The sequence below is a fragment of the Chrysochloris asiatica genome, unplaced genomic scaffold, assembly GCF_000296735.1.
Source record: "Chrysochloris asiatica unplaced genomic scaffold, ChrAsi1.0 scaffold00012, whole genome shotgun sequence".
NCBI classification, from domain to species: Eukaryota; Metazoa; Chordata; class Mammalia; order Afrosoricida; family Chrysochloridae; genus Chrysochloris; species Chrysochloris asiatica.
In genome coordinates, this window is record NW_006408530.1 from 33,852,456 (window position 1) to 33,866,204 (window position 13,749).

A 13,749-nucleotide genomic window follows, 5' to 3' on the forward strand; every position below is an offset into this window, starting at 1 on the left:
ACACAAGATGATGGATTGACACAAAGGCAGTGGCAATGGGCTCAGATGTAACAGCAATCCAATTGTGAGGATGGCGCAGGACTAGGCAGTGTTTCATTCTGTTGTGCACAGAGTTCCTATGAGTCGGAACTAACCTGATGGCATCTAATAACAGCAGCCACATGTGGAACTGGAGTTTCCTATTTTATTCATTTTTAATAAATTTAAACTTCATTCCAACAGGTAGCTTCCATATCGGACAGCACAGGTTTGGACCATTCTCTGGGAGAGTTAGAGGGCCATGGTCTTTGAGTTTGAGGTCATGTAGAAAGGACTCAAGTCCTCTCCTAGACATGAGAAGTAGTGTTGCCGGGTGCCTTCTGGCTCCCATCTTTCCAGCCCACATTGTTTCATGGTTACTAAGCCTTCCCTGGTGCAATGCTCCTCCTTTAATCTTGTTCTCTGTAAGTCATCATCTCCCCTGAAACTCTTTGTCTTGTGTTCTGCACAGCTAGTTTCCATCCTGTAGGTCAATCTGTGTGTTCTCTCTAGAGTACAATGGTGTAAAGTCATCAGGCCACTGAAAGTCTCCAATGTAGGAGGAAGAAACATTCTAGGCAAAAACAAGACAGAAAGAGCACAAACTATAGCTTATCAAATTTGCCATGAACCCACCACATCTGCTCTGCACCCTCATACCTCCACCACCACTTCAGGTTGATTTCTGCTTGTTTTTGTTGTTGCTGTTGTTAGCTGCTGTCAAGTCAGCCCCTGATTCGTGTTCACCTCATGCAGAACAGAATTCTCATTGGTTGATTGTTGGAAGTAGATCCCCAGACCTCTCTTCCTAGTCCTGTTAGTCTGGAAGCTCTGCTGAAGTTTGTTCAGTATCATAACACACAGATCTCCACTGACTGACAGGTGGTGGCTGAACTTGAGGCAATGGCTGGGAATTAAACCTGGATCTCCCACATGGAATATGAGAGTTCTACCACTGAATCATAAATGTCTCAGTTGCTTGCTTTTTAGGAAGTCCTTATTTTATCTCACCAACTTCTGTTCCTCTCATTGGGGTTTCCTGGCTGGTGGCCCTCCCACTTAGCACTCATGTTAGGACTTCTTTCTGGCTTCTGGACTAATAAATAGCATCAAAATAAAGGGAAGTTGTCAAAGACTTCATTTTGCTCAGATCAACCATCAACATTCATGGAAGCAGCAGTGAAGAAATCAAACAACATATTGCATTAGGCAAATCTGCTGCACAAGACCTCTTTAAAGTATTCAAAAGCAAAGAAGTCAATTTGAGGCCTAAAGTGCACCTGGTCCAAACCATGATATTTTCAATAATCTCAAATGCATGTGAAAATTGGACAGTGAATAAAGAAGATTGTAGAATAATTGATGCATTTAAATCATGGTGTAGGAAGATAACATTAAAAGTACCATGGAATGCCAAAAGAACAAACAAATCTGTGTTGGAAGTACAGCCAGCAAGTTTCTTAGAAGCCAGGATGGCCAGACTTTGTCTCTCCTACTTTGGACATATTATCAGGAGGGACCAGTCCCTGAAGAAAGACATCAGGCTTGGTAACGTGAAGGGTCATTTACAAAGAGGAAAATCTCCAACGAGATGGATTGGTACAGTGGCAACAGCAATGGGCTCAAGCATAGAAATGGTTGTGAGGTTGGCACAGGACCTGGCAGTGTTTCCATTCTGTTGTGCATAAGGTCACTATGAGTTCGTTCCAACTTGTCAGCATCTAACAACAACATCAAAGTACCTTTGAGTTTCCTGGGTCTGACTGCTTCAGTATGAACACAGGTGTTCTCCTGAGGTCTAATCCAGGACAGACCCTGTCAAGGGGAGGGGCCCAGTGCCCTGTGATAGTGTGGTTCCTCAAATAGGTGTATATATATATGTGTGTGTGTGTAAACTCTGTTGCTGTTGAGCCCATTACTCTTCCTAGCAAGCCCTTTTGGTAAAGGGTAGAATTACTCCATAAAGCTTTCTTGGCTATAATCTTTAAGAACCAGACCAGCAGACCTTGTTTGTTCTGCAGTACTGTTGGGTGGGTCTGTATGGTCAACCTCTGGGTTCATTATTGAATGCAAACAATATGCACAACCCAGCGATCTTTAGGTATAACTCACTGCCCAAGCTGATTCTGACTCACAGTGACCCTGTAGCACAGTGTAGAACTACCCTTAGGAGTTTCAAGACTAACTCTGTACAGAGCAAATTATCATATCTTTCTCATATAGAGTGGCTGGTGGGTTTGAACCTCTTGTAGTTAGCAACTGAGCACTTTACCACTGCACCGTTCAATTAAGTATAAGCCCCAAACCAAACTCACTGTCATCAAGTTGATTCGGACTCAGAGCAACCCCAGTATAGGATTTCTGAGATTGTAAACCTGTACAGAAGAAGACAGCTTCATCTTTCCTCCAAGGAGCAGTTATTACGTTTGAAACACGGACCTCCCTCCTAGTTAGCAGTCCTGTCCCACAGTGCCCCCAGGGCTCCTTTCCAGTCAGGATTGTTACTGTTAAGTGCTGTCGTCCATTCCAGCTCACAGCAACCCTATATAGGATTTCTGAGGAGCAGCTGGTGAGTACAGGAACCCACAAATACATGTTGATTACATTCTTAGTGCTGACAAAAACCAACTTTGAAAAGTAGTTCTGCTGTGTTTTGTTTTGAATTCCTTTTCAGTTGTAAAACTCAAGTAGTTGCTTAGAAAAAGCAAAAACTCAAACAACAAATGGGGGCTCCAAGTTGCCCATCCAATCTATTTACTTCTCTCAGTTTCTTTTGACTTGCAGCCAGGTTCATGAACCTTCATTTTCTATGCACCTAGCAATTGTGTAGAGTTTTGTGGGAAAGGAAAACCATCGTGAAGGGCAGGAAGAAGACACCTGTGGATGTGAGGAACTCTAAGTCTGTATTTTATCAAGCTGATAAATGCTTTGGACATAGATTGAAAAGGGCTATCAGAGACTTCCCTGGGAAGTTCTACATCAGGGAGAGAATTGTTCCAAAATTTAAGCAGCATTCAATCCATCCTTTGGTAAGGCATCCATCAATTGGATGCCTAGTGTGGAACTGTATGATATGCACTGAACCGCTAGCCAAGCAGTCGGCAGTCCAAACCCGGCAACAGCTTCCCAGAATCCCTATACAGGGTTCCTATGAGTCAGAATTGATTTAGATGGCACATAACAACAACAAAAACAAGGCACTAGACGTTCTTATAAAAATAAATATATTTAAGTCAAAATATATAGCTACTGAGGTTCCAGTTCATTCATGCACTGGTTTATTCAAAATAAAATGTTAAACATGTTTCTGCAATCAGTGGATGGTTACAGACAAGTTATCTCAGTAATACACTTGCCTTAGTGTCATTGTTGTTGTTAAGTGCCATTGAGTTGGTGACCCTATATAGGGTTTCTGAGGAGTGGCTGGTAAGCTTGACCTTGTGGTTCAAAGTGACCATGCAGTCCAGTGCATGAACCCACAGCACCACACCAGGATTCCTTAGTCTCATGATGATGAATTAAAAAATTAAGTTTTAATCAAAATAGTGATTTTTCCAAGGGGATCTATTAGACAATTAAATACCAGGCCATGACATCCATTCAGAAAATTATGATGATGTGTTATTTTGGGGGGATTATAGAAAGGTGATCTTGAAAGCTTTTCCTGAATAATATAGGGAAATCATGGTGGCTTATTAGGAACAAGTTTAAGGAAATTGGAAATGTGCATTGATGAGAAAAAGACGAGGAAAGATGCACCAAGGAATTTTGTTCCATCAGTACAAAGTACCTGTTCATTCTTTAAGGGTTGAATGGGCTGCCCTATTAAATTTTGTTGAGAAACCTTACCCCATCTACCCTACAGCCTTGATCATGTCTCGTCAGATTTATTTTTGTTCCCCAAACTAAAGAACATTTAAAAGGAACACAATTTGAGTCCCTCAATGATGTGCTAACTGCTGTTTTAACATGGTTTAAATTAAAATGGGCGGACATATTTGAAGAAGGCCTAGAAAGCTAGAAACACTACCTTCAGAAGTGTACAGACACAGATAGCTTCACATTTTTATATTTTTGTATATTAAAGATTTCTATGTTTTATAGCAATACTTGACTTACTCTTTTATATGCATTCACATGTTTTTGATATCCACAGTCATTTTCTCTCTGACACATGGTATTTTGGTCATTGTTTGCTTTATAAAGTGAGATCATATTCTTGCAATCTTGCCTATACATGTATGTACATATACTTAAAGACGTATGTGCCCATACCTCTACCTAACAGAATAACATATAATTCTAAACACACTCAGATGTACAGAAAAAAATGTGTTATTTTTATTTTATTTTGCCTGTTACTAATGTTATTTCTCTTATTTTGCCCCATTCCTCTGGGAGATGAAAACCCCTGAAGAGACTTAATTTAGGCTAATCTGATAGTTTCAGTGTGTGCCAATGATTTAAACTATCACTTTGATGGTGGTGGTGGAATCAGTTCTGGCTCATAGTGACCCTGTATAGGGTTTCCAAGGCTGTAAATCTTTACAGGCACAGAAAGCCTCATCTTTCTCCCATGGAACTGCTGGTAGTTTTAAACTGCTGACCCTGAGATTAGCAGCCCAACTTGTCACTAGTATACTACCATAGCTCCTAAATTTAGGTAACTTTATTTTGGGGGAATTGGGCTGCGAACCTTAAGGTCAGCAGTTCGACACTACCAGCCGCTCCGCGGGAGAAAGATGAGGCTTTCTACTCCCGTAAAGATGTACACCCTCGGAAACCCTGTACAGGGTCACTATGAGTCAGAACTGACTTGACGGCACTTAACAACAACAATATGCTGTTAATCCTGTTTCTGGAGTCTCTGACTAGTACAAATATTTAAGTATTTGATGAAGGCTAGAGGTTTGATTGTACCCAAAAGCATGGCAGAAGAAGCCTCTTGATTTATTTCCAAAGTATCAGTCACTGAAACCTCCATGGAGCACAGTTCTACTCTGACACTTGTGGGGTTACTATAAGTAGGCCAACTGGTGGTCTCTGTTCTTGCCCCGCCCCACTTTTCCACCTTCTTTGGAACCATTAGGTCCTTGGGGTATGAAGGAAAGGGTATGGTGCAGTTGACCTGAAGTCAGTAAAGAGAAGACTGCGTCTCTGGCAGTAGTGTAATTGGAGTTGATGTCCCCAGTGCAATAACTCACGGCACAACCCCTTTACCTTACTCAGGTGCATAGCAGGTCATAGCACCTCCCCTTTCCCCAACTCTTGTCCCATAGGTAAAGCCAGCCCCACCATATGCAGGCCCATGCACATCCCTCTGCTTCTCTGCCCTCCTGCCCAATGTGGTTTCTTTCTTTCCCTCTCCCATTGGCTAAGACGGAGAGCCTCCTCTCCACCCAATGGCAAGCTTCAGGGACCACCCACCTTCACTCAATTGACTGGTGACTTGGGGGCGGGTTGATGAGTTACTTCACTTGGGTGGCAGATGACACCAACTCTAGTTAGTGATGCCACTGTCTGGGCAGCTCCTCTCCCTACAGAACCAGTTCATGGAATGCTGCTGACTTAGACCCTAGGAATCCACCCTCCTACTACTATCACCACCACCACCACCACCACCATCAGCAGCAGCACCAACACACACACACTCGCACACACACCTAGTTACACAACTGATTCTTAGATCTACAGAGCATCCTCTGCAATACAATGAGGCAGGGCTAGTATTTGTGGGACTAGTGACTCCCCAGGAAGAACTAGGTGGCTATCCAGATGGTTGGGTGATCACTCCTGTAGACATTGGCTCCTACTACTTGAATCCAGTTTCAAAGCTTTCACCAACAGAGATTACATACCTGTCAGTCCCCTCATTGAGGTTCTGCATGACACTCAAGTCATGGAAACTAAGGGCCTTGACTCACGGGAACACCCAGAGCTGATCTACTACCCATGCTGGACATCACACCAGAAGTGGTGTGCCACGCTTCTTACAGAGACTCATGAGTTCCTTCTAAAGCTCTAAAACACAACCCTGCAGCTGCTACCATCTGTTATATCTTACTCGCATCCCCTTCATTCCTATCAGGATGTTTCTAAATGATCAGCCACTCCCAGAGAAGAACAGAAAAGAACTCTGATGCATAAACACAACACCTTTATCTTTCTCTTTCTTACTCTGTAAGCCCTGAGAAAATGCTGTCATTTCAGCCTTCTTTGTTCCATTACTGACACACTAAAGAAAGAAAAAAAAAAGAAGAAGAACTATTCCATTCTTTCTGAATAATGCTAAGCATTCACACTTCCTGTCAAACCCAAATCTACTTTGACTTTGCTCCAGTGGAATCCATACTCCTTTCCCTGGAGTGCAGAGAACCATAGTTTATAGCACCAGGGTGAGAAGATTCATGGGGTGAGAAAATATATTTTAAATGATCTAGGAAAGATCTCCATTATTCACCCACATTTTATTTATGTACAAATACATAGAACCCTAAATGCCATCTTTTTCTTCCCTCAAATGTAATGGAATTGTGTTAGGGTTCGCAATTGTGAGTATAGGAACAAGGTGTTTTATTTTAATAATAAGAAGGTCCTGTTCTGTCACTGTAATATTACAAATGCTTAGTATGTAACTGTCGAAGAGGAACTTGATAAATTTGCTTATAGGCACTTGGTAGTTCCTGTAGGTACTTTCAAGTGAACTGATGTCCCATCTTAGAGTAGGTGACTTCCTTGTCTCTAATAGTATGAGAGACCATAAAGTCTTGAGAGAAAATTGTTGTTAGGTACCATCGAGTCAGTACTGACTCATAGTGACCCTATGCACAACAGAACAAAATGCTACCTGATCCTGTGCCAACCTCATAATTGTTGTTACATTTGAGCTCACCGCTTCTGCCATTGTGCCAATCCATCTCATTGGAGGTCTTTCTCTTTTTTGCTGTCCCTTCACTTTACCAAGCATGATGTCCTTCTCCAGACTGGCCCCTCCTGATAACATGTTTGAAGTATGAGAGATGAAGTCTGGCCATCCTGGCTTCCAAGGAGCATTCTGGCTGTACTTCTTCCAATACAGATCTATATGTTCTTTTGGCAGTCTGTGGTACTTTTAATATTCTTCTCCAACACGATAGCTCAAATACATCTGTTCTTCTATGGTCTTCCTTATTCACCATCCAGCTTTCACATGCATATGAGATTATTGAAAATACCATGGCTTGGGTCAGGGGGTTAGTCCTTAAACTGACATCTTTGCTATTGAACACTTTAAAGAGGTCTTGTGCAGCATATTTGTCTAATGCAATGTGTGGTTTGATTTCTTGATTGCTGCTTCCATGAGTGTTGATGGTTGATCTGAGCAAGTAAAGTCTTTGACTATTTCAATCTTTTCTCCATTAATGTGGATGTTATTTATTGGTCCAGTGGTGAGAATATAGTAGCACTGTATTCTCATGCGCAACTTTGTTCCCTATTATGCATTGAATTGTGTCTGCATCCCCCCCAAAATGTGTTGGAACACCAATCCTAAATCTGTGAATGTGATCCATTGTTATGTTAATAAGCCGTATCCTTGTTGGATATTTCTTAAACCTAATCACTTTGGGATGTAAAAGAGCAATGGAGGCACAAGGAAAGGAGAGCAGCAAACTGGAGAAGACAGCAGTCCACATGAGACCCTAACCAGGAACCCCTAGAGTTCTAGAAATGAGAAGAGAGGAGCATCTTCCCCCCAGGCTCAGCGGACAGAGGGAGAGCCTTCCCCTGGAGCTGGTTCCCTGAATTTGGACTTCTAGCCCCATGACCGTGTGGTATTTCTGTCACAGAAGCACTAAGTTAACTAAGATGCTACATCTACCTTAACCCAAGCCTACCATTGCTCCACACCTTTACAGTTGACAGTTGAAAATAAATGTATGAGCGCTTTAAATAGTAACAGATCCACAGAGCTCAAAATGCAAACAAGTAGAGATTAACAAAGGCTTCTCTGATTCCATCATTCCATTTAAGTCATCTCTCAACCCTGCCTCAAACAGGTAACCACTGTTTCGCTAGTTATGTCAGGTGCTGTCCAGTTGGTTCCGACACACAGTGACCCTATGTAAACAGAACACTGTCTAATCCTGCACCATCCTCAGAATTGTTATGTTTCTGCTTATTGTTACAGCCAGTGTGTCAATCAGTCTGGTGGGAAGGCTTCCTCTTTTGTACTGACCCTCTACTTAACCAAGACAATGTTGTCTCCAGGGACTGCTTCCTCCTGATAACATGTCCAAAGTACATGGGATTAAATCTTGCTAGTTCATTTCTAAAGAGTATGCTGGATGTATTTCTTTCAAGACAGATTTCTTCCTTCTTCTGGAAGTTCACAGTATATTCAGTATTTTGTGCAAACACAATAATTCAAATGTATAAATTCTTCTTTGGTCTTCCTTACTCACTGTCAGATTTCACATGCATATGAGATTCCCTGGCTTGGGTAAAGCACACTTAAGCCTTCTAAGTGACATCTTTGCTCTTAAACACTTTAAAGAAGTCTTTTGCAGCAGATTTGCTCAATACAATGCATCATTTCATTACTTGACTGCTGTTTCTATGGGTGTTGACTGTGGATCCAAGCAATATTGACTTCTTGGCAACTTCGGTCTTTTCTACATTTTTTTAGGGGTGGGAGAATCCTTCCAGAGTTAAATGATGAAAATATGAATATAGAGTTTTATTCTTTCTGTTTTTGTACAGAAATTGTAACATATGCATCTTGGTTTATTTCATTTAGAATTTTTTTTCTCATATTAGCGCATCGAAGGCACGGCATTTTTTTCTTCTTTTAAAAAGTAGCATTATAATATTCCATTCTTTGGCTATACTGGGAATTATCTAACTAGACTTAATGTTGAGATGCCTGGACCATTTCAAGTCTTCTTCTGTTATAATCAAAACTTCAATGAACAACATTGCATACATGCCACATTGTACATGCGTGCATAAATACAGCTGTGAAGTCCCTACGTGGTGCAAATGGTTAACAGATTTTGCTGTTAACTGAAAGGTTGTCAATGCAAGTTTACCCATGAGTACCTCAGAAGAAAGGCTTGATGATCTACTTTGGCAAATCCCACCATTGCAAAACCCTGTGGGGCACAGTTCTACTTTAACACATGGGACTGCCCTTAGTTAGTGATAAGTAAGTGGTTCAAGCTCACCATCTGCTCCTTGGAAACCCTATACAGGGTCAATATGGGTTGGAATAAACTCCATGGCACTTAACAACAATGACAATCATAAGATAAATTCTAAAAAGAATGATTGATGGGTGAAAGCCATTGATTTTTGTGGTTTTGCTATCTATGGCTAAGTTGCCCTACCAAGGAGCACTGCTACCAGAAACTTATGAGGTACAGGCTTGACCATTCACTTATTGAATAACTGAATGAGGCTCTTCAGGCGGATGGACACAGCAGGCCAGTCTTGACCTCACCCTGGGCTGCCCCTCCCCAGCGCCTGAATTCAAAGTCCTCTATTCTTGGTCTTATGGATGGAAGCCCATCATGTGAATGGTTGTGTGCCACCAAGTTAATCCTGACTCATAGTGAACCTGAATAGGGTGTCTGAGGCTTTAAGTCTTCACAGGAGCTGAAAGTCTCACCCTTTTTTGTAGGGAACGACTGGTAAATTCAAATTGCTGACCTCCACGTTAGCATCCAAGCTCATAATCCACAATGCTACCACTGAATGGAGTATGATGTTGTTAAGTGTCTTTGAGTTGGTTCTGACTCATAACAACCCTGTATAGGGTTTCCAAGGATTGGCTGGTGAGTTTGAACTGCCAACTTGCAGTTCAAACAGACCTTGAAGTACAATGCTTATCCTATAGCACCACAGGGTGCTTTCATAAGGCGCCAATCAACCCAGTGGAGGAAACTTCTTCCAAATTTCACCCAGCTAAGTCTTCACAGATGCTTTTTGTGTTTATTTTCTCATGAGTGTTGCTGACCTTGACTGCTTGTTGATTTTGCTTGGACTCTCTTGGTAACTGTCCCTGAGTCTGGTCCCATCTGCATATGGCCCCATTTTATAGCCTTGGTGGGTGTTTCTTTCTCCTTGGGAAGGGAAACTGTCCACCTTTAATCCTGGGCATCATGGGCAGAAAGGACAGGGATGACTCAAGAACATACGAGTCAGACCAGCATATGCTAAGGTGATTTTCTGGCTGCCTTTCTTGTAAGTTCTGGGAGCTGTCTGAGCTCTTCCTTCAAACTTGCTTTAGCACTAGAGTATTGTTGGTGTTGTTAAATGCCATTGAGTCAGTTCTGATTCATAGTGACCCTGTATAGGGTTTCTGAGGAGTGGTTGATGGGTTTAAACCGCTGACCTTCTGGTTAGCAGTTCAATGATTATCTTACAGTGCCACATAGGGGTCTCAAACTCAAGTGTTTACAAGGATACCCACATAAAGTAAATGAAGGTTATCAGGGTAGGCCTAGGAAGAAGCAGAGGGCACTGGTTCCTGATATTTCTACCAATTGCTGGCCAGGAAGCCTGAATGTCTTATTTTTAAAGACAAGCTTTGTTATTATTAGCTGCTTTGGAATTGGTCCTTGTCTAATGACCCCATACACAATGGAGCAAAGTAGTGTCTGGCCCTGTACCATTTCCATAATTGCCTGGTCTTCTGCCATCCCTTTGCCTGCTTGCTGATCCAAGCATTGTAACCCACAGTGTTTTCATTGACTAATTTGTTTTTTTACTTTTTGTGAATTGGGGAAGGTTATAGAGTCCTGATGTGGTTCTGTAGGATAAGCACTTGATTGCAATGTTGGTTTGAACTGCAGGGTCAGTGGTTCAAATTCACCAGCTGCTCCTTGGAAACTCTGTACAGAGTTGCTATGAGTTGGAACTGACTCTATGGCACTTAGCAACAACAACATAGAGAAAACCAGTTTTCCATTCAACAATTCAGACACATTTTGTTTCATGTCATTGTTGCAGTCACCACAATTCATCCCACTTAGAGTCTGTGTTTTCCATTTCCGTTCCTTATTTTTAACTAACCCTTCCTGCCTTCTGAACTTTTCCTTGGGCAAATGCTGCCTTTTATTCTTGAATGATTGAATAACAATATGAAAAACTGCTTTGTCCTGCACTATCCTCATGATTATGTTTGAGCCCATTGCTGCCGCCGCTATGCCAATCCATCTACTTGGGTGTCTTTCTGTTTTGTTTTGTTTTTGCTGAGCCTCCACTTTATCAAGCATGATGTCCTTCTCCAGGGACAGGGCCCTCCTCGTCATATGTCCAAAATATGAGATATGAAGTTTCGCCATCCTGGTTTCTAAGGAACATTCTGGCTGCACTGCTTCCAACACAAACTTGTCTGTTCCTCTGGCAGTCAGTCTATGGTTCTTTTAGTATTCTTATCCAACATCATAATTCAAATGGATAGATTCTTCTGCATTCTTTTTTATTCATTGTCCAACATTCACATGAGGCAGTTGAAAATACCAGGTTTGGGGTCAGGTGCACCTTAATCCTCAGCCTGATAGATTTACTCTTGAATACTTTAAAGAGGTCCTTTGATAGGCAAATTATTTCACTGAAGATTGAGCCACTGTTGTGAATTTATTTCCAGGCCTGAAGAGTTAGTGGCTAAGGACAATAGTCTCAGGGGGTTCCACAAGTTTCTATCCAATCAGCAAAGCTGCTCTGTGTGTGTGTGTGTGTGTGTGTGTGTTTTGTTCCATTTTTCTTTCTCACTTTATCCAGGACCTTGTAATGTGATTCTTTCAGAGCAGTGGGAGAGGTGGTAACTGGTGATAACAGTTCTTCCGGTCTCAGGGTTACAGAGGCTGAGATTTCACTGGACTAATTATTTTCATGTGTCTTTGATTTTGTTAAATCTTCTTTGTTCTGGACAGGGAGAGACTAATAGCTGCACTAAAAGCTCACAAGTTTTAGGACCCCAGTTGCTACTCACCAATATAGGAGATAGAACATTGTCTTTGGGAATTAGATTATACCACTTGACCTTGGTATCCCCTGAGATTATGGTCCTGTGGCCTAGGCCCAACGACTCATTCCCTCCAAGTATTTGGTTATGGCTAAGAAGTTTTCATAACTTGTCTTCTGTATGATATACTATATTCAGGGATATATTTGTAGCACATGTAAAAGTTGTTGCTTTTGTGAGGTGCCATTGTTATGTTTGAGCCAATTGTTGCTGCCAATCAATCAACAAACATATTACAGTTGGCAAATCTATTGCAAAAAGATAATTTTTTTTTAGGTGCAAGTCTGACTTTATTTTGTTATTGTTAGGTGCCATTCCAAATGACAGTTGCCCTGTATAGGGCTTCTGAGGAGCAGCTATTGGGTTTGAAACACAGTCCTTGTGGTTAACAGTCACGTGTTAATCCTACAGTGTCACATCAGTACTCCTTTGCTTAGCAAAATGAAACATTATGTTGTCTTGTGCCATCCTCATTATTGTTGCTACATTTGAGCCCATTGTTGCTGTCAATCCACCTCATTGGGGATCTTCTGTTTTTCACTGACCTCCTTTTTTCCAAGCATATCTGTCCTCCAGGGACTGACTGGTATTTCTGGATAACATGTCTTAAGTATGAGAGACTAAATCTCATGCAAAAAGACTTTTAAAGAGAAGTTAACTTGGGCGTGTGTGTGTTTACTTTTTTTGTAAATTAAGTGAAGGTTTACAGAGCAGATCATTAGTCTTAACATTCAATAAATCATGTACTTTGTTTCATTTCAATGACTGCAATCCTCTCAATATAACATCAATATCCAACTTTCTCCTTGTAGATCTTGTTTCCATTCCACTTTCATTCCCAGCCTTCTGAATGGTAACCTTAGGTAAATGATGTCCTTTTGAACTTGGATGGTTGAACAGTTCATGGTGTCCATACCTCACTAGTGATGTTGTCCCACTGACTGAAATTTAAATCCAGATTTTTATAATAAATTTTACAGTGCTAAAATGGTCACATTACAATAACAGCAACAACATCCATGACAACAGCTCTCAGAGATCCAAGAAGCACATCCTAGAGTAGGATTTAATGTATAGTTTATCCGTTTGTAACTCTTCCTTAGCTCCAGTCTCTTTTCTTAGGATGACTCAGCCTTCCAATTTCCTAATTCCTGGAACCCATTATGGGAGTGGGCATGAGGGACCTGCAGCTATTTAGAGCCACTTACCCTGGAGTTGATCATATGCTACCTCTTGAAATTATTGAATATCAACCATTTCCTTTTTGGTACAGTGACTCTGTGTAGTCCTTCCATCTTCTTTTGATGCTTTCTGCATCATTCAATAATATGTCCAGAGAATCCTTCAGTAATTAAAGTTGAGGCTTAAATTTTTTTCCCGTTCTCCCAGCTTGAGAAATGCTGAGCATATTCTTCCCTTTTGGTTTCCTGACTCCAGTGATACTGAAGGAAGAAGTCCAAAGTGTATTGAAGGAATTGGCAAAGAACAAAGTACCAAGAATTGATGGCATAAAAATTGAAATCTTGCAAGAAAGTGAGGCAGCACAGAAGGCACTCACTCATCTATGTCAAGAAATTTGGAAGACAATTATCTGGCTGACTGATTGGAAGAGATCCTTATTTGTGCCCACTCCAAAGAGAGGTGACCCAATGGAATGTGGAAATCATCAGACAATATCTTTGATATTCCATGCAAGTAAAGTTTTACTAAAGGTAATACAGAAA